At 42.4% G+C, this 18,629-nt stretch overlaps 1 long non-coding RNA gene across 2 annotated transcripts in view; it reads left to right on the top strand.

The window, feature by feature from the left end:
• The window catches only part of LOC124803057, a 1,523,538-nt gene extending 1,509,513 nt beyond the window's left edge, over positions 1-14,025 (top strand). The window contains exon 5 of one of the 2 annotated variants that reach the window (XR_007017189.1): positions 13,907-14,025. This is a non-coding gene — a long non-coding RNA (uncharacterized LOC124803057). Of the gene's footprint in view, positions 1-13,534; positions 13,588-13,906 lie in introns of those variants that run through there. The other variant, XR_007017190.1, reaches the window with a different exon arrangement.
• Positions 14,026-18,629: the final 4,604 nt, after the last annotated feature.

Raw genomic sequence — 18,629 nt, 5'->3', positions numbered from 1 at the left:
TCCCAGTCCATAGGTCTAACATTTCGCAAGTTCAGATATATGGAGACAGATTAAGAGTGTGGAGGTGCTATTATTTGAGTGAGACATAGTTCGTCTTTCAACTACCGTGACTCCAGGGATCGCAGCAAACAGTTCAATGAGGATGGCTTTTATGCTTCTACAAGAAATAAATACGCAGCTTGACTGGTGGACCGACAGTTCGTGTCCTGTTACTGAAGCCTCTGTGTGCCGACTTTTTTGTAGAACTGTCACGTTGCTTTCTGGACATAAACCAGTTCAAGACGCTACTTGTTTTGCTAACCAGTACTGTAAATAATAACGAAGGGCAGAACGACATCTCGCCGTATCACTATAGCACGACCGTGGAATTTAAACACAACAGTTTGCAAAATCTCATAACAGCGTTCCACCACTTCGATACTTGATGTGAGTGCGTGAAAGCAACATCTTAACATACTTCATGAGCTCAATGTATCAAAGGTCTGAGTCAGGTGCTCATAATAATTTGAACTGATGGTCTATGTTCAGGAACGGTGACCACTGTGAGCTGGTGGTGAACAGCTGGCGGCTGCTGCACATCCTGTACTGCCCTCAGATCACGTTACTGGAACTACCCAGCTGGCTGGCGTTGTGACCATGTTCACATGACCTCACTGATGGCACTGGTCGTGGAGAGCTATCTACTGGTAATGTGCAAATAATTGGCTGGTGGTTGCTGCACGTGCCACCGAGACAACTATTCCCACTACCAGCCAACATGTCGGTGGTTGGATCTGGTGAAAGGGAGGAGGAGGAGGGGGGGGGGGAATCGTTGTTAGATGCATAGGTGTTGCATGCTGGTAGTGTTATAGAGATTTGAAATGGTCACATAGGTCATTGATTTGTAAAGCAGGTGGCAGACATTCAGTGGTACCTCACTACGAAAATGCAGACAGTCTACAAAGTAACAAGATTTGCTCTGAGCACCATGGGACTTAACTTCTGAGGTCATCAATTCCCTAGAACTTAGAACTACGTTAACCTAATTAACCTAAGGACATTACACACAACTATGCCCGAGGCAGGATTCGAACCTGGGACTGTAGCGGTCGCGCGGTTCCCGACTGTAGCGCCTAAAACCGCTCGGCCACTCGGGCCGGCAAGTAACAAGGCAACGGCTTTGTTGCTAGTGCTGATACGTGGCTGCTTGCTGCTACTTAATGTCGGTCGTCCGACTACGAATATCACTCTAAAAATTGTAGTAATTGCAATGCCATATTACTGAAGTGTGAAAAAAAACGCTGACAACCTTGGGGGATCAAAAAATATTCTCTTCATAATCAAAAAGAATAGGTTAGGAAATATACGTCGAGATAAAGTAAAAATTACGATGTTTCAATATTTTAATATATATTTCAAAGCACAGATGCCTCTTTTACCTATGTCATGTGGAAGAGGGTAGACTACACAGTCTTCACAGACAATGAAAATGTCATTATTATCCACATCTCTTATGTCACTGTCACTATCTTTACTGCCGCTGTCGTTTTTGTTATGGTCTTCAGTCCAGAGACTGGTTTGATGCAGCTCTCCATGCTACTCTATCCTGTGCAAGCTTCTTCATCTCCCAGTACCTACTGCAACCTACATTCTTCTGAATCTGTTTAGTGTATTCATCTCTTGGTCTCCCTCTGCGATTTTACCCTCCACGCTGCCCTCCAATACTAAATTGGTGATCCCTTGATGCCTCAGAATATGCCCTACCAACCGATCCCTTCTTCTAGTCAAGTTGTGCCACAAATTTCTCTTCTCTCCAATTCTATTCAATACCTCCTCATTAGTTATGTGATCTACCCATCTAATCTTCAGCATTCTTCTGTAGCACCACATTTCGAAAGCTTCTATTCTCTTCTTGTCTAAATTATTTATCGTCCATGTTTCACTTCCATACATGGCTACAGTCCATACAAATACTTTCAGAAACGACTTCCTGACACTTAAATCTGTACTCGACGTTAACAAATTTCTCTTCTTCAGAAATACTTTCCTTGCCATTGCCAGTCTACATTTTATATCCTCTCTACTTCGACCAAAATCAGTTATTTTGCTCCACAAATAGCAAAACCCCTTTACTACTTTAAGTGTCTCATTTCCTAATCTAATTCCTTCAGGAACACCCAATTTAATTCGACCTCATTCCATTACCCTCGTTTTGCTTTTTTTGATGTTCATCTCATATCCTCCTTTCAAGACACTGTCCGTTCTTTTCAACTGCTCTTCCAGGTCCTTTGCTGTCTCTGACAGAATTACAATGTCATCGGCGAACCTCAACGTTTTTATTTCTTCTCCATGGATTTTAATTCCTACTCCAAATTTTTCTTTTGTTTCCTTTACTGCTTGCTCTATATATAGATTGAATAATGTCGTAATCTTAGCGACATATACAGAAATGAAGACACATTGAAAGAAGTACTGTAACATGGGACTTCATGTGTATAATGTAGCAATGTGTTCTCAACATAGGCGCCTCCTGTAGAGATGTGGGTAAGTACTTCTCACCTGCAACGACAGACCAGTTATCTATGCATGTAAACTGATCCGTACATGTCTCTCTCACCAAGTGCAAATGTATCTTACTGTACTTATTAAGTCAAACATGGTCGTTACTATCGTATCAAAATTTAAAAATGGAAATAAAACAATGAGGTGTGGAGTAATGCCAGAGGGGGCCGATAGTAAAGTATATATTCAGGATCTACAATCCAGACCATGAAGTAAGTGTGGGTATTATACTCAAATGACCACATAATATTTAACATAGTCTGGGTAAATTTAATAATGATTGAGTAAGGATGTACTCTCAGAATACTAACATAGATGGCTGACACAGGTTACTAATATCATATATATTATCTGGATATAGTAGAAGAGACAAGAATACTTTACCGAAACCGTAGTAGAACCCAGACACGTAATGACAAAAATAAAATGGGCAGTACCATGAAATGTCTAAAGTGCCAATCCCATTCCCAAAGCTAGGGTAACAATGGAGTCCAGCAGTACAAAAAGGCTGGTATTACATCTGCCATGGAATAGTGCATTGGTAGAAAGGTGGTATCTATATAGTCCACCTTCTCATTCCCATGCCTCTTCCAAGATGTGTCACTTACGCGTGACAATACTGTTCCACTCTGTGGGTGTAATACTGCCCAGCGCCTCACACACGAAAAATTGGACTTGTTTTAATTCGAAACCTTTATTTCTGTCTGTGGCATATGATTTCACCTGAGCCCATTGAACTATTACATTGAAAGGCAATGATATAGTGCTTGGTGCCACACTATGACCATTTTCTTCTGCAGTTTTGTCAGTCTCAAATGATATTATGCGATGCAAGCTCTTTCACAATTTGCAGCAGTTATGCGTTTTTCATTTTTCTGTCAAATGAATGTATGGCCTTCTTCTCTAGTCATTGTACTATGCCACTCATTCTGCTGCTGCAGGTAGGGACTGTTTAATTGGAGAGAGTGATATGGTGCACTGTCAAATATTATAGTGTTTTTTTTTCTGCGTCTGGAAACAAAGAATATACAAACCACTTTTTAAATTTCGTTGGTGTGAGTTCTCCGAGGTAGTCCCCGGAATTCTTTGATTTAAAGAACTACAAAGCATTTTGAACAAACCCACCGATTGTTCCAGCACGTAAAAGAACGAGGCGATTTTTTCAACTGGTTCTTTCATTGTACCTCAAGCAGTGTCATAAGTCCATGCAGCGGTTCTGGAATGACCGACATTTACACAAATGTCGACCAACCAAGTGATTTCGTGAGGTTTGAATTTAGGTATTCCTTTCCAAAAACAGCATCTCAAGGGAACGATATCCTCTCGTTCAAGCAGAACTTTTCTTCCAGAAACGTTCTTCGTCAATACTCTACGAGTATCTTCTTTAGCATGACTGAAAAACTGGTTTTTCCTCCCAAAAACAACTCACTATCTCGAAGTGAGAGATGCAGATTTTTCTGGGCGCGATATTCTTTCAGTGCGTTGCAGTCGTGTATATATGTCCCCTTGAAAATTACCCAGTTCTGTCGGTTTACCATCACTCATTCTGGTTTCTCCTGGAGTGAAAAGAACAGCAGTTGATTCCCGTGGATCCCCAGCGCGCTTCTCCCTCTTTGCTTCCATCGCAGAGGTCGTTCCAATTTTCAGATCTGCAGCTACTCTTTCTATGACTTTCGACAATGGTACAGGAAGTACACTGTTATCCCCTTGTTCCTCAGAACAACGTCGTACTCTATATACAAGCTCATGAGATTGGCTCTTTCAGAAAGCGATCCGGACTACCTTGTTGCAGGTTAAGCAAGACACCATATGACATATGTCTGAAATTAACGTCATTTTACACTGCATCAATAACAAGAACTGAACTGATCACTCACGATTCGTGACAAACTATGGTCACACAACAAATGCTCTACAGCCAGAGAGAAAGTATGCCACCATGTTCAAGCTTGAAATATGGAGGTCGCAATGCAGGATCATCACCATAGCAACTTTTACGAATTCCAAGACTCAGACTGGTAATAAAGTGTCTCCTTCACTCAATGCTCTCCATGTACATGATGTGTCAAGGACATCCTTCTAGCGGCCTGGTGATACCCACTAGACGCGCCATACAACCAACTATTTCACCAGCCAATCTGCGGGTGTTCTAGTGATGGAGGGTGTGTTGAGCCCACAGCCGCAGTGTCCTGACATTGTCCAGCTGATGAGCTGCTAGCTCCTTTCCTGCCACGAGCCAGGTGTGAGGTATGAGATGTCGGGTGTTGCATAGTCCAGGTGATGGAAATTTGGCTGCTGGGCATGCCACCCTAGCCACATGGTTCTGCTGTTAGCCAGCCAGCTTGCAGCTGTCACGTGACTCAGGTGTGCACGTTCACACAGATTTTTGGATGCTGTTTGCTGTTATTATTCAGATGATGGGCCCCTAGTTGCTGAACATGAAACCCTGCCGCAGTCATACAACCATTCTGACTGTAGACAGTAGCATAATGACTATGCGCTACTGGATGTAATATCTGTGTCCTCCTTAGATTCCTTAGATGATCAAAATTACTGTTTCCCTTAGGATAACACTTCACTGTAATCCAAAGAGTTTAATTGTTTTTATGCAGGTCCTTGATCACTTCTTACGATTATTTGTAGACACAATACCTTTTTATGATAATAATTTTCAAAATGATCAATTAGAGTAATGCATATAAGTAGTGCAGTAGACTGCATTGCTATCTGGACCAGAGATAACAGACAACTGCTACAGCATAATTAGCGATGATCTCTGATATGCTAAACCATTGTTTTCAATTAAATTGATATTCTCACTTCCAATTATACACCTCAACGTATTAATGACTAATATGAAAATGCTGTTTCTATTGTGAAGTCATTTATGGAGATCTAGAGACATATCAGCTGATCTCTCAAAAATTCCTTTAAGCATTAATTCATAGAACTGGAGACGCAATCTAAGCAACATTATTTCATCATATTCTGGCTTCAACTTTTATTTTAAACTGTTACTATTTCAAGAAATCTTTGCTCAGTAGGTAAATATCGTATCTTCAGGAAAACAGATCTTCACATATAAGTCAAAATATATTCACAGATAATGCCAAACACTTACAACTATTTACACTGGTGTCCAAAGTTAAGAACAACAAACGGAAATTTTGCAAAGTTGTATTTTTTTGCTACAAAGCAGTAATAACAGGTGACTAAAGTAGAAATAATGTAAAGAATATAGAATGTAAACAACTGCAATATGCATAACGGTACACAAAAATGTTCTTCGTTTTTTCCAACTTAACTGATTTGCACACACATTCGTACAGCTGCTTAATGTGCTCAGTATGGGGTGAGACCACCTCTGGCAGCAATACAAGACTGACGACGACAGGGCATGCTGTGAATGATATCGCCAATCTATACGTTGAGGCAACAACGTCCATTCTTCTGGAGAGCTGCTTGCAAGTCTTGGAGGGTGGTTGGTTGATGCTGACATGATGCAGCCTGTCACCCTAACGCACCCCATGCATGCTGTATGGGATTCAAATCTGGAAAGCGAGCAGGCCACGGCATGCTTGCACTATCTTCCGTTTCCAAGAAAACATCAACCACTATTGCTCTATGATATCGATCATTATCGTCTATCAGTACGAATTCTGGGCCTACACCACCTCGCAACAACCCTACATGAGGTCCCATGATCTCTTGCCGATTCACCCATACAATTTCGTGAGGAGGTGTTCATGTGGTCAGCATAATCCTTGCTTACAAGATTAGGGATCCTCCTCAACATTGGTCACTTTCGATAATATATCGGTTGCAAAATCGTGTTCCACGTTCCCTCCAGACGCGAATGCGTCGAGAATTACTCTCCAGACCAAACTGGGACTCATCTGCGAAAAGAACATTGGCCCACTATTCAGCCACCCAGGTGGCATGTTGACGGCTCCACACTAGACATGATATGAAACAGAAAGTGACAAGTGCCGAATTACGTGTTTCGCGTCAGCCGCGTCGGTCAGCAACAACCATGGATTGCAGTGAGGATTGTTGTGAATGTTAGCCATCATCGTTACGTGTTTCGAAGTAATTAAAATCAGCATGAAAAGATATAACCGTAATTAGACGTGTAAGGCGAAGGTAGCAACTGCCTCAGAATTTGTGTGTTAGTAGAAAATATATCAGTTTGTACATCGCAACGTTTGTGGTCCTTAATAATAGACAAACTTTCAATCATTCCAGTATTCAGTCTCAGAACAGCCGCACTTGGTTGAAGTACCCCCGAAACCACAGCCTTTCATCCATTAAGCACACCGTCATATAATCATAATAATTAACTGTTTATCGGCTTCGGTAAATTACACAAAACCTAATAAAGGAATTTAAACGGGGGTGTTTCATCTTGGCTCCCGTGAAAAGGACAATTGCAATCTTCGGATCCGAACAATGGTTTATTGACCTCAAGTTTTCGTTTCAGTGGAATGACATTTGCAAAATTATCGGACAATTTTAGTGCAAGAGCAATTCGGTATGTCGTTACCGTGACTAAAATCAGTGTATTCCAACTCGAAACAGTGTAACATAACATTTATGGTGCAATTAGAAATCGCGGTAACGAAGCACGTTGTTTAGAGAATACAGTGCAAAAGTGACTGAGGAACAGTAAAAAATTTCTTTTTACAATTTCAAGTGCAAAAGCAGTGTTAATGGATAATGTATTGAAGTATGGACACGAAAACCTGCATGAAGTACTGTAAAATTCATACTCTAAGAAAAGGCGCGTTTGTGCGTAACCGAGAGTGAACCAGCCAAAATTCCGTTACGAAAGCATCAGGAACATGTTTTCAAGTGACTTTGTATCCGAAATTGTTTTTTGAACGGGGTAAATCGCTCAATTTTATGTGGACCCATAAACTGTTACCGCATTCGCGAGTGTTGTCTTTGGCGTAATTGTTGGATGACGTCACCCAGAGTGTGAGCGGCTAACGAACGCATCTGAAGCGGTGAAGAGGTTCCACACGCCGCGATATCAAGGATTTAGACAGCGGAGATGTACCACACTGACCAGTGACTACAGCGGAGCCAAGTGGCTGAAGTAGAAACAACGACGACGCGGAGTTCGACATCTAGTGGCGTACCCCGGAAGTATACGACGCCTGCGCCATCTGCCCGCCGATGAACGATGACAACAGCTCCATCCCGTCGCCAACCACCGAACTACGAGACTGCGTCAGCGCGATTCGCCGCGAGCTTCGCTTTACACACGGCACCACACCAGCTACAACGACGCTTCGCCTCACAGCCGCCGCTCCGGAGGAGCCAACGCCAACACGACTAGTAGCGCGGCTTCAAACGTCAAAACATCACGACTTCGACGAGCGTCGAGGGGTGAGTGAGGACGCGTTGCTCGCGCGAGACTAATTAGTGTTGCACTATCTTCAGAGCGCGGAAGGAACTTCAAATTAAATTTGTCAATTGCAGAAAATATAAGAATAGTATTTTTTAACATTTTTTTGCAAATTTTCTCTGAAGCTTGGTATGCTAATATGGGCTTGTGTTTATGCTGTACAGCGCAGAATAGTGCCTCATTTGCATTATTTATTGCAAACTACATATTTATATGTCTTCTAAGTTGTGTGTATGTTACTTCGAGATTTTGTGTATAAATGCAGTCATTGATGTTTGATGTGGATAGGCTTGTGTAATTTATGGTGTTCAATGGAGAGTTCTATTGTGCCAGTCTGCGTTAACCTAATACAGTGAAGGATTATTTCGTTATTAGCTAATTAGTAAGTGTTTGGGTTACTAGGAGGTTATTTTTATTTTATTTTATTTTTTTGTTGTCTGTGCATAGTGAATAATTAGAATGGATCCTGAATTGAAAGAAAAGGTTGTGGAGGAGGTGGTTAGAAAAATGGATATAGTTCAGGAGGACAGGGGTGAGTCAGGAATTGGTAGTAGTGGAATGTCAATGGACAGCCCATTGGGTCATTCAACCGGTTATCCTGAGACACCGGTAAAACCAATTAGAAAGGAACTGAGTCTTGAGGATGAGAATCGCAGTCAGTAATATTTAAGATACTCCAAGAAATCAACGAGCTTTTTGAAGTGATGTCCAAAGGAAAGGAAGAAGTCATCATGTATTTAGAAGAGATGTCCAAAGGAAAGAAAGAAATCATCACGTGTTTAGAAGAGATGTCCAAAGGAAATAAAGAAATCAACAAGTATATAGAAGAGATGTCTAAAGGAAATGAAGAAATCAAGAAAGAAAACAAAGAAATGCCAGATAAGCATCAGGTAGAACCAACTGCAATCTCAACATATAGACCATCCTCCAATCCAGCCAAACGATCGATGAAGGAATTAAATTGTTTATGTAGGACATACTGTCATAGGAAGCATGGGTCATGGAAGGAGTACCTGGGAGAATTTGAACATATCAGGAATCACCTCCCACATGACTCGACAGGATTTGCATCGCGTGAGATTTTACTTAACCAAGAACCTGATAGTGTGTTTCGTGAGCTATTAGATTATCCACCTGGAAATGACACAACATGGGAGAATAAATTAGAGTTAGTGGAACTGAGGATGAAAGAGAAAGCAAAGAAGAGACAGGAGAGACATGATAAATTGGTAAAGCCAGTAACTTATCGAGTTGAGGATCTGGTGTTAGTAAAAGTGCACGCCATATCAAAGAAAATAAATTCTGAGATACATAAATTTAACCATGTATATAAAGGACCATATAGGATCACAAGAATTGATCACCCAAACACAGTTGAATTGGAATATGTGCAAACAAAAAGAGCTCATGGTAAGGAATATGTTGAGAATGTAAAAAGATACTATCCACGTAAGGATAAGGGCAACCCAGATAATGGAATAAAATCAGTTTTAAGGTGTAGGGAGCCAGCAACTCTTTTGCTGGTATACCAAGTGGCGACTGGTACACTCCCAGCTGGGTGAGGCTTTATTTCTTATTTCAACTTTCACTCCTTTACCATCTTTCTCTATCCTTAGGTTAAGAAGATAGTGTATAGTAGTTAGAATAGGTAGTGGTCGTCCAAATAATTCAGTCAGGAACCATGTAACAAATTTATAGTTGACTTATAATAAGAACAAGTAGTTACTGGTGAGGTAGAGCGTGAGATGTCAGAGAATCAATAAGTTAAAGATCAGCTTACTGTCAGTACACTACAAAATTATTAGTGCCAGAAGTAATAAAATGAGAACCAGATCAGAAAGCTAATGTTTATAAAATGTGATGGGAAGCTAATTGGTCAAACAAGAGTTTGTGTAATCTTATAGAGTTGTTTTGTAAGGCATGAAAAGGTCAAACCGTTGTAAGAAAATTGAAGTAATGTATCAGCTTGTAATTAGGATGGCATATAAAGAAACAAATACATTAGGAGATAGTTGTTCGAGTAAATGATGTGAAATATGATGAACGGAGAGGCCAAGGAGCCTGGAGTAGTATTTTTATGTAGTTATTACAGCGAATATGGAGAGATGATGTAGTTTGAAGATGTATATTTATTTGCAGTTGAAGTTGCTGTTAAGTTGAGGGAGTTGTGTGTAATGAAGAGTATGGAGTATGAGATGTTTTAAGTATTGAAGTATGTCATTTAGCACATGAGCAATATCTGTTTGCAAGTTGTTTGTAGGTATAAACGTTTATCTGAGGTATGCTGATAAAACAGAAAGTGTAACTTATGAGTAAAGAGTAATTCATGTATCCAATTAGATATCAGAGTCAATTATGGTTATACTTTGGTCAAGCTTTAGAAGCAGAATTCTGGCACTGTAAATGAATAATAAATATCCATATAGCACTTTTGAATTAATGTCAATATAATAGGAAATATTGTACCTCTCATCTAAGCTTTGGTGATAACAACTCACATATGGCAGTAAATGTTTGGCAAAATGAAATGATCAGTAATTTAAAATTTTCGTTGGGTGACCACATTAGTTATGGCGATGCAAATAGCTATGTAAGACATATTTATTGGTATAATGGAGCATTTAATATTATTTAATCTGTAGAGGTATGAGGGATTGTAAAATAATGGCATAAATCAAGGTGTAAATGCTATATTTTGTTTTGATATTCAATTTTGCTTGTGTTCAAGACTCAAATGAATAAGTTGTGAATTTCTTCCTTAAGTTTGATGTGTGTTGGCCAAGTGAGTTATAAGTTAGAGTGATAGTAGTATGGACGGCACGAACCCCACTGAAAGGACGGCATACCAAAGGGGTAGCTGTTATTCAACTAGTTTGTTTTCTTGTCTTTGCTGTAGCTAGTTATAAGAGGTTAACCAGTAACAAATATGTAGTTAATGTCCCAGACAAACCTTTGAAAATGAAGATTTTTGGTAATTGAATGTAAGATAAGTTTGTAAAAATATTGATCATGCCATATTAATTAAGGTAGAGTGATGTTGTATAATGTTTCTGTAGGGGCAGTTTGCTACCGGAGTCAATTGGGTTATTTGTGATACAATGTAATTTTCAGTATTTGAACCAGAACTTATGTTCCTCATTTTCATTTATATACTATGTGATAATTTTTTCCTATTATTCTTTTTCGCCTGTGGCTACAAAGAAGGTTTTTAGGGTGGGGATGTAAGGGATCCGTGATCCCACGAACATAAATGCTTGTGTCCGACGCCCAGGTCTATAGTAGACAGGAGTCGATTGTCAAGCGCTGCAGGAGTCAGTGAGACTAGTGTCGAGTGCGTGGTGGTACTGGAGAGTGTCGAGTGAGCTGTGGTGCGGGAGAGACAGGCAAGAACGTTGGTCGAATGAGTTGTAAACGGTAAAATTCACCGCAGTATGACGAGTGAGCACATTCCCCTGATCGTCGTTGGGTTGACCCTCACTAATACCGATTCGCGAGTGATATGAAACAGAAAGTGACAAGTGCCGAATTACGTGTTTCGCGTCAGCCGCGTCGGCCAGCAACAACCATGGATTGCAGTGAGGATTGTTCTGAATGTTAGCCATCATCGTTACGTGTGTGACGAAGTAATTAAAATCAGCATGAAAAGATGTAACAGCAAATAGACGTGTAAGGCGAAGGTAGCAACTGTCTCAGAATTTGTGTGTTAGTAGAAAATATATCAGTTTGTACATCGCAACCTTTGTGGTCCTTAATGACAGACAAACTTTCAATCATTCCAGTATTTTGTCTCAGAACAGCCGCACTCGGTTGAAATACCCCCGAAACCACAGCAGAAAAACCGATAGCCTTTCATCCATTAAGCACACCATCATATCATCATAATAATTAACTTTTTGGCGGCTTCGGTAAATTACACAAAACCTAATAAAGGAATTTAAACGGGGGTGTTTCACCCTGCCCTGGTCTTTGGGGGTACTGTTTTGGTCTCTATAAATTGTCGCCACACCCGAGAAACAGAGGGATTCACATTGAGCCATTTGACTTCATCAGTTTGCAACTGTCCTGCTTCCCTTCTACTTATAGCCCCCCACCACAGAGAGCCTAGTAAGGGTCTTCTTTTTGCCATACTGCACGATCGATGACTGTAAACACAGCTGTGGATATAGGATTACCAGGCAAACACTACCCCATTTAATAGATGCCCTGCTGTCATTGTTCATGTGGTTGTCCGTTGACTGGAATGCCTTTTGCCATGCAGAACACGATTGTATGGACATCTCTTGACAGCTTTTATAATTACAGTTCAAACGGCTACGAGCACTATGGGACTTACCTTCAGAGATCATCAGTCCCCACCGCACGGGATTAGCCGAGCGGTCTCGGGTGCTGCAGTCATGGACTGTGCGGCTGGTCCCGGCGAAGGTTCGAGTCCTCCCTTGGGCGTGGGTGTGCGTGTTTGTCCTTAGGTTAATTTAGGTTAAGTAGTGTGTAAGCTTAGGGACTGATGACCTTAGCAGTTATGTCTCGTAAGATTTCACACACACACATCAGACACTAGAACTTAGAACTACTTAAACCTAACTAACCTAATGACATCACACACATCCATACCCGAGGCAGGATTCGAACCTGCAACCATAGCAATTGCGCAGTTCCAGACAGTAGCGCCTAGAACCACTCGGCCAACCCGGCCGGCTTCTACCATTAGATGGTGAATCAGGCACAAGACAGGGAAATAGGGGTTGGTTGCTCTAATTTGGACACCAGTGCATTAACAATATGCACAGTATTGGCTCATATTGAGACATTAAGTGCCATTGACGAGTAATCAGATGTGATCAGCATGAACCAATACAATGTTTTAGTAATATATATATTCATCATTTCTTTTATTTGTAATATTAATAGACAACGAGGTGTTGACATGTTTGGATACATGCTCTGGAGGCTTATGGCTGCTGCTTGGCCACAACCTGGTCTGGAATTTTCTTGTCAGCAAAACAGAGCCAGAAAACGTCCATCACTATCCAGTCTCCATGTAGTACATGAAACATACATGAAATACAGGTTTTACAGTGTTCACTCAATATATCTAATGTGATAGAATCCTTAATCGCTTATTGAAGGGTAAAACACTGTACCATGTACTGTGAGAGCCCTGCCAGTCAGCCAGCAGATGTCCCTCTGATTGAGCAATACTATGCCTGCAGGACATTTGGGAGCTGTTTTCTGACATTGTTCAGCATACCAAACAGCTGATCGACATCCAGACACCTATTCCTGCCATTAGCCAGCCAGCATGCAGACTTTCACGTGACAGGTGTATCATGTCCATGCAGATGGTGGGGTACTGTGTGCTGACATTCTGTAGCTGATGACGGACATACCATCCAGCCACATGTTCCTGCCATGAGTCAGACAGCAGAGTGACTGAGGCGTGCGCTGTGCTGAGCCCTCAGGTGGTGGGGTGCTGCGTGCTGGCGCTGTCAGGCTGGTGGCTTCTGGACATGCCGTGCAGCCACCTGTTCCTGCCATGAGCCAGACAGCAGAGTAACTGAGGTGTGCGCTGTGCTGTGCCCGCAGGTGGTGGGATGCTGCGTGCTGGCGCTGTCGGGCTGGTGGCTGCTGGACATGCCGCGCAGCCACCTGTTCCTGCCATGAGTCAGACAGCAGAGTAACTGAGGTGTGCGCTGTGCTGTGCCCGCAGGTGGTGGGATGCTGCGTGCTGGCGCTGTCGGGCTGGTGGCTGCTGGACATGCCGCGCAGCCACCTGTTCCTGCCATGAGCCAGACAGCAGAGTAACTGAGGTGTGCGCTGTGCTGTGCCCGCAGGTGGTGGGGTGCTGCGTGCTGGCGCTGTCGGGCTGGTGGCTGCTGGACACGCCGCGCAGCCACCTGTTCCTGCCATGAGTCAGACAGCAGAGTAACTGAGGTGTGCGCTGTGCTGTGCCTGCAGGTGGTGGGATGCTGCGTGCTGGCACTGTCGGGCTGGTGGCTGCTGGACGTGCCGCGCAGCCACCTGTTCGCGCTGCTGGCCACGCCGCAGGTCCCCGGCGAGGCGGCGCGGTGGGCGGCGTGCGCGCTGGCGGCCACCGCGGGCGCCATGCTGCTCGTCGGCTTCTTCGGATGCTGTGGCGCGCTGCGCGCCAGCCGGTGCGTCCTCGCCGCGGTCAGTGTCCATCCCAGGTTCCTAGTCAAAATCCTACGTCAAGATCGCAAAGTTTCTTTACTGCACACTGGATTCAACTCATTACTGAGCCATCTTCAGGCCAATTGTCTCAGTAATGAGCCAAAACCAGTTATCAGTAAAGAAACTTTGCGATCTTGACGTAGGATCGTTCTCCACACTTGTTTCAAATCAATTTGATTGTGCATCTCCCCATAGACAATGTCAATGTAGAACATGGTAGTATTAGCCGCTAGTGCTACTTCCTGATGGTGTCACTACCGTCCAGTTAGCCCCATCATTTGTCTCCACCAGCTACCCACTGCTACCCTATTTATTCCTCCTCTTGTCTCTTCTTCTGGTGTACACCTGAGACCGTTTCTCCACTGCTGCCTTGCTGTTCCTCACAAGTGTTCCTTCTCTGTCACTTTCTAACCGTGGTAGCTATAATATAAAACACGTTGGATATGTAGCTTTCACTTCTGCTCAGATGTTCAGAGAAAGGAAAACTTATGATAACTTTGAATGTATCGGAAACGTACTATATTCAAACTTCGGTGAAGAATAGTTGAAAGCCATCCAATATAGGAGTTCTGTGTTTACTCTGCATCACTGAACGCCAGTATGAGAATGGTTCCATTTCGGCCGATTTCCTTCCCCATCTTCTTCAAATCTAAGCATGTTCTCCGTTTCTAATAACCCCATTGTTGGTTGGATTGGATCCTCCTACACTTTCCTTCCTTATTTCGAGTCAGTCACTACACCAGGTGCCATAATTATTCTAGCAAACAAGCGATTACTAGGGTCGAATATCAGATAGAGATGGAGTCCTAATCTCTAGTGCATGTAGAAGTAGATGGTTATGTTTCTGCTATTCTCATGCACCAGAATGTAACACTACTGCATCCCAGTATCTACCACAATGGTATTTATCAATATGTCTCTGTTCCTCAGTATTGCAGATGTAGTATTTGAGAAAGAAAAAAAGTAGAAGTTTACTCTCTGTTAACAAATGCTGAGGGAAAACTGAAAAGAAAAAGAAAACTCAAATGTTTAAGATGTAGTGTTACAGAAGGATGTTTAGCATTAAGCGGACTGATAATAAATGATGAAGCCACGTACAGAAAAGTCGAGAAAAGGTATGTGTGATAAACGCCAACAAAACAACGGTGACTTTCATGGCTCTAGAAGGGTTTGCAGAAGGTAAGCATTGTAGGAGAAGACAGATATTGCGAATCAATGATTGAAGATGTTGGGCGTAAGTTCAACTCTCAAATGACTATGTTGCCACAAGAGAGATGTTATAAGATTGATCACAAAATAAATAAACGCCATGACTAATCCCCATTTCTGTTAACGATGAAAATAGATAATTTTTTACTATTGATGTTTTCATTAACTTTGCACGTTCTAACCCTGACAGGTATTGGGAGCAAATCAGTGGACAAAATTCTCTTTCCTAACAGTACTTCTCATGCACAGTGTACCTCTTCTGTTCACGCTTCTCTGTAGCTGAAGAAGAAACAATGCATAAACAGTGTAGCTAACCATAAACTATGAAGCACTGAATATTGATTATGTATTCAACATTCACCGGAGACGATCAGTGTGTACAGCTACAGTACCATTCACTATCTGCGTTCAGTCTTAGAACCCTTTTACAGATGTCTGTAGGTTGATCGCTATATATGTATCTTTTGTTACCAGTGTGCCATCATTACCGAGCTATCTGTTACCTACTCTCATCCATTCTGGGCTTGTCCTCCATTTCTAACGATCCCATTGTCGACTGAATGTTTAATCCTGATCTCTCTTTTTCTTTCATGTTTTAGGTTTATCGTTACAAAACTGAGGCAGATTTTGTTGTGAAGACTTATTATATCCTCGTTTGGAAACAGATGGTCAAATGATCAGAACAATTTGCATCAAAAATGCAGCGTTGGTACAAGTGTATACAGCAGAAGTTGTGGGCAATAAATACCTTCATAAAAGTTTCCGATACACTCGGGATGTGTGAGGTGGTAGCCGGCCGCGATGGTCTAGCGGTTCTAGGCGCCCAGTCCGGAACCGCGGGACTGCTACGGTCGCAGGTTCGAATCCTGTCTCGGGCATGGATGTGTGTGATGTCCTTAGGTTAGTTAGGTTTAATTAGTTCTAAGTTCTAGGCGACTGATGACCTCAGAAGTTAAGTCGCATAGTGCTCAGAGCCATTTGAACCATTTTTTTGTGAGGTGGTGCAGCGGTTAAGATAGTAGGTTTGCAGACGGAGCCACACAGAGTTCAAATCTCAATAGGCATTCAGACGGAGCCACACACAGTTCAAATCTCCGACCAGCCACCCAGATGTTGAATTTCAGTGGGTTCCCTGGCTGACTTCAGGTGAATGCTGGAATTGTTGAAGGGACGAGGACAGCTTTGCGCTTCACCAGCGAGCAAACCTAGCTTGTCCTCTGTTTCTAATCGCGACAGGGCGTACAGCCAGTTACTGTCTTAGCCCTTCATCAGGTTGGCGGCCGTCAGATGTAGGTGAAGTTTCTCTCGCCACAGATGAGCCCAGAGGGAGCAGAGGGCACCCTCGTCTCCTCTTTGACCTCCATATTGGCCTGGCTCGCTTACTCATACCTACTTTGAAATTACTTCTGATTTCTGAAACTAAAAGTACTTTCAGTGCCTGCACTTTACCATCCTACATACGGTCAAGGCGCGATCGAATTTATGGTTGACATCACTAACATCACATGGACTCGAATGAGGGACTCACGTCCTCGCTGTTTAGTCTCCTAACTGCACCCCCACCCCCTCCCCTCCCGCTCAGCAACACAAAGAATGGTCTTCACCAAGTTGTGACTAACCAAACGGTTCAATAACTTTAAGTTTTATGAAGTGCACAGAATTTTCATAGATGTGTTAGTTGCTTCACTAGGGTCGATATTTTCTCAAAGAGGGTGTCATTTAAATTTTTATGGAATCAGAAATAAGAGCGTCAGATGGCGAGATCCTGGCATTACAGCTAAATCATGAGTCATTAGTACATAACACAGATGGTAACTACCTTTTTTATTTTATTTACGTTTAGAGTGCAGGCCAGTGAGACAACTAGGTTACATACCCGGTATGTCTCTTGAGTGAAACAAATTTATGCAGTTACATAAGGAGCAAACACTAACTGATAAATCATCAAATGCATCAGAGTATTGGGCAACAATAAAATATTATTGTGGGAGTAAAGATAAAGAAAGTGCGAATACATCACTTCATTCTGCTAAGTAACTCCGACGTTATCTTCTGATTATATGATGTTTCCCAACAATGTGTACCTAGACGTCGGCAGATGGCACGTTTTGCGATGCAGAAGCTATACGTGGGAACACGCATTCCATTGCATGTGCTTGGTACAGTCTTTTCAGAAGTTATCACACTAGTCTGTTGCACATTTCAGATTACTTTGTGCCTGTGGAAGGATATCCTTCCCGGATATGTTAAAGAATCTGCCTACCAGAAAACCCACAATTCAGTCACAAGCCTCGATAGATACTACATACGAACGTATATTGTGCAGCCACCCCAACATTACTGCAGTATTTATCACCAGCCAGTGTCGGTTTGTAGACTGTACTGTAGGTCAGATTCAGTTACAGGATATTACGTCGCATGCCCTTCTGTATGTATTTGAGGCTAACCTTGTGTGTCTTAAAGCCATCTGATATAGCGAAGTGGCTGTGACGTTTCGGAAATTGACTTCCAGAAAGTGCACAAGGAGACGCTTCCTGCAGCGTCGCAAGAAGCCAGTGCCTTTACCGACTTCAGAAGAGACAATGCTTCCCACGAGACCAAAACTCTTACACTCGCTTGCATTTCAGGAGGTGTCAAGCTGTCGGCGTGGTATGGGAGGAAACTGTCTCACAGCGAAACTCTGTGCTTCAAAGTCTGTGATAGCAGGTGGATTCTTTTCTGAAACTTAAAAATCTGGGACATTTCTAGCAGTGCGTAATTGGTAGTTAGAAGATCTCTAATGTAACAGCTGCAGAAGTGCATCAGTTTTGTAGTGGCCAGTGGGATCAGAAAAAAGCACTGACACGTGTGAGAACGAATAAAAAACGAATTAACAACAGGATATATAAATGTATTTTTCTTACGATATTTAGGAAATACACCCCCGTATATGCAGGATTATCATAATTAACTGTGAAAATTGAGAAGGGTGAAAGTACAGTACACGATAACAGAGCAAATAAGTCCCAATAAACATGGGTTACCAAACGAGATAATTGAGAATATGTGCTCTTACATCAGAGCAAAAGTGTTGATTCCCCATCTACATCAACATCAGTACTCCACAAACCTCTGTGAAGTGAATCGCAGTGGGGACTTCCCACTGTACTAGGTTTCAGGCATTCTTCTCGGTCCACTGACGTATGTAGCACGAGAAGAATACTGAAATGCCTGTGTGCAAAGAGTGATTGATTAAATCTTGTTCTCACTATCCACACGGGAGCGACAGATAGGGGGCTGT

The sequence above is a fragment of the Schistocerca piceifrons genome, chromosome 6 (assembly GCF_021461385.2).
Source record: "Schistocerca piceifrons isolate TAMUIC-IGC-003096 chromosome 6, iqSchPice1.1, whole genome shotgun sequence".
NCBI lineage: Eukaryota > Metazoa > Arthropoda > Insecta > Orthoptera > Acrididae > Schistocerca > Schistocerca piceifrons.
The sequence above is the reverse complement of the archived record's forward strand: the minus strand, read 5'-3'. Positions and strand labels throughout refer to the sequence as shown.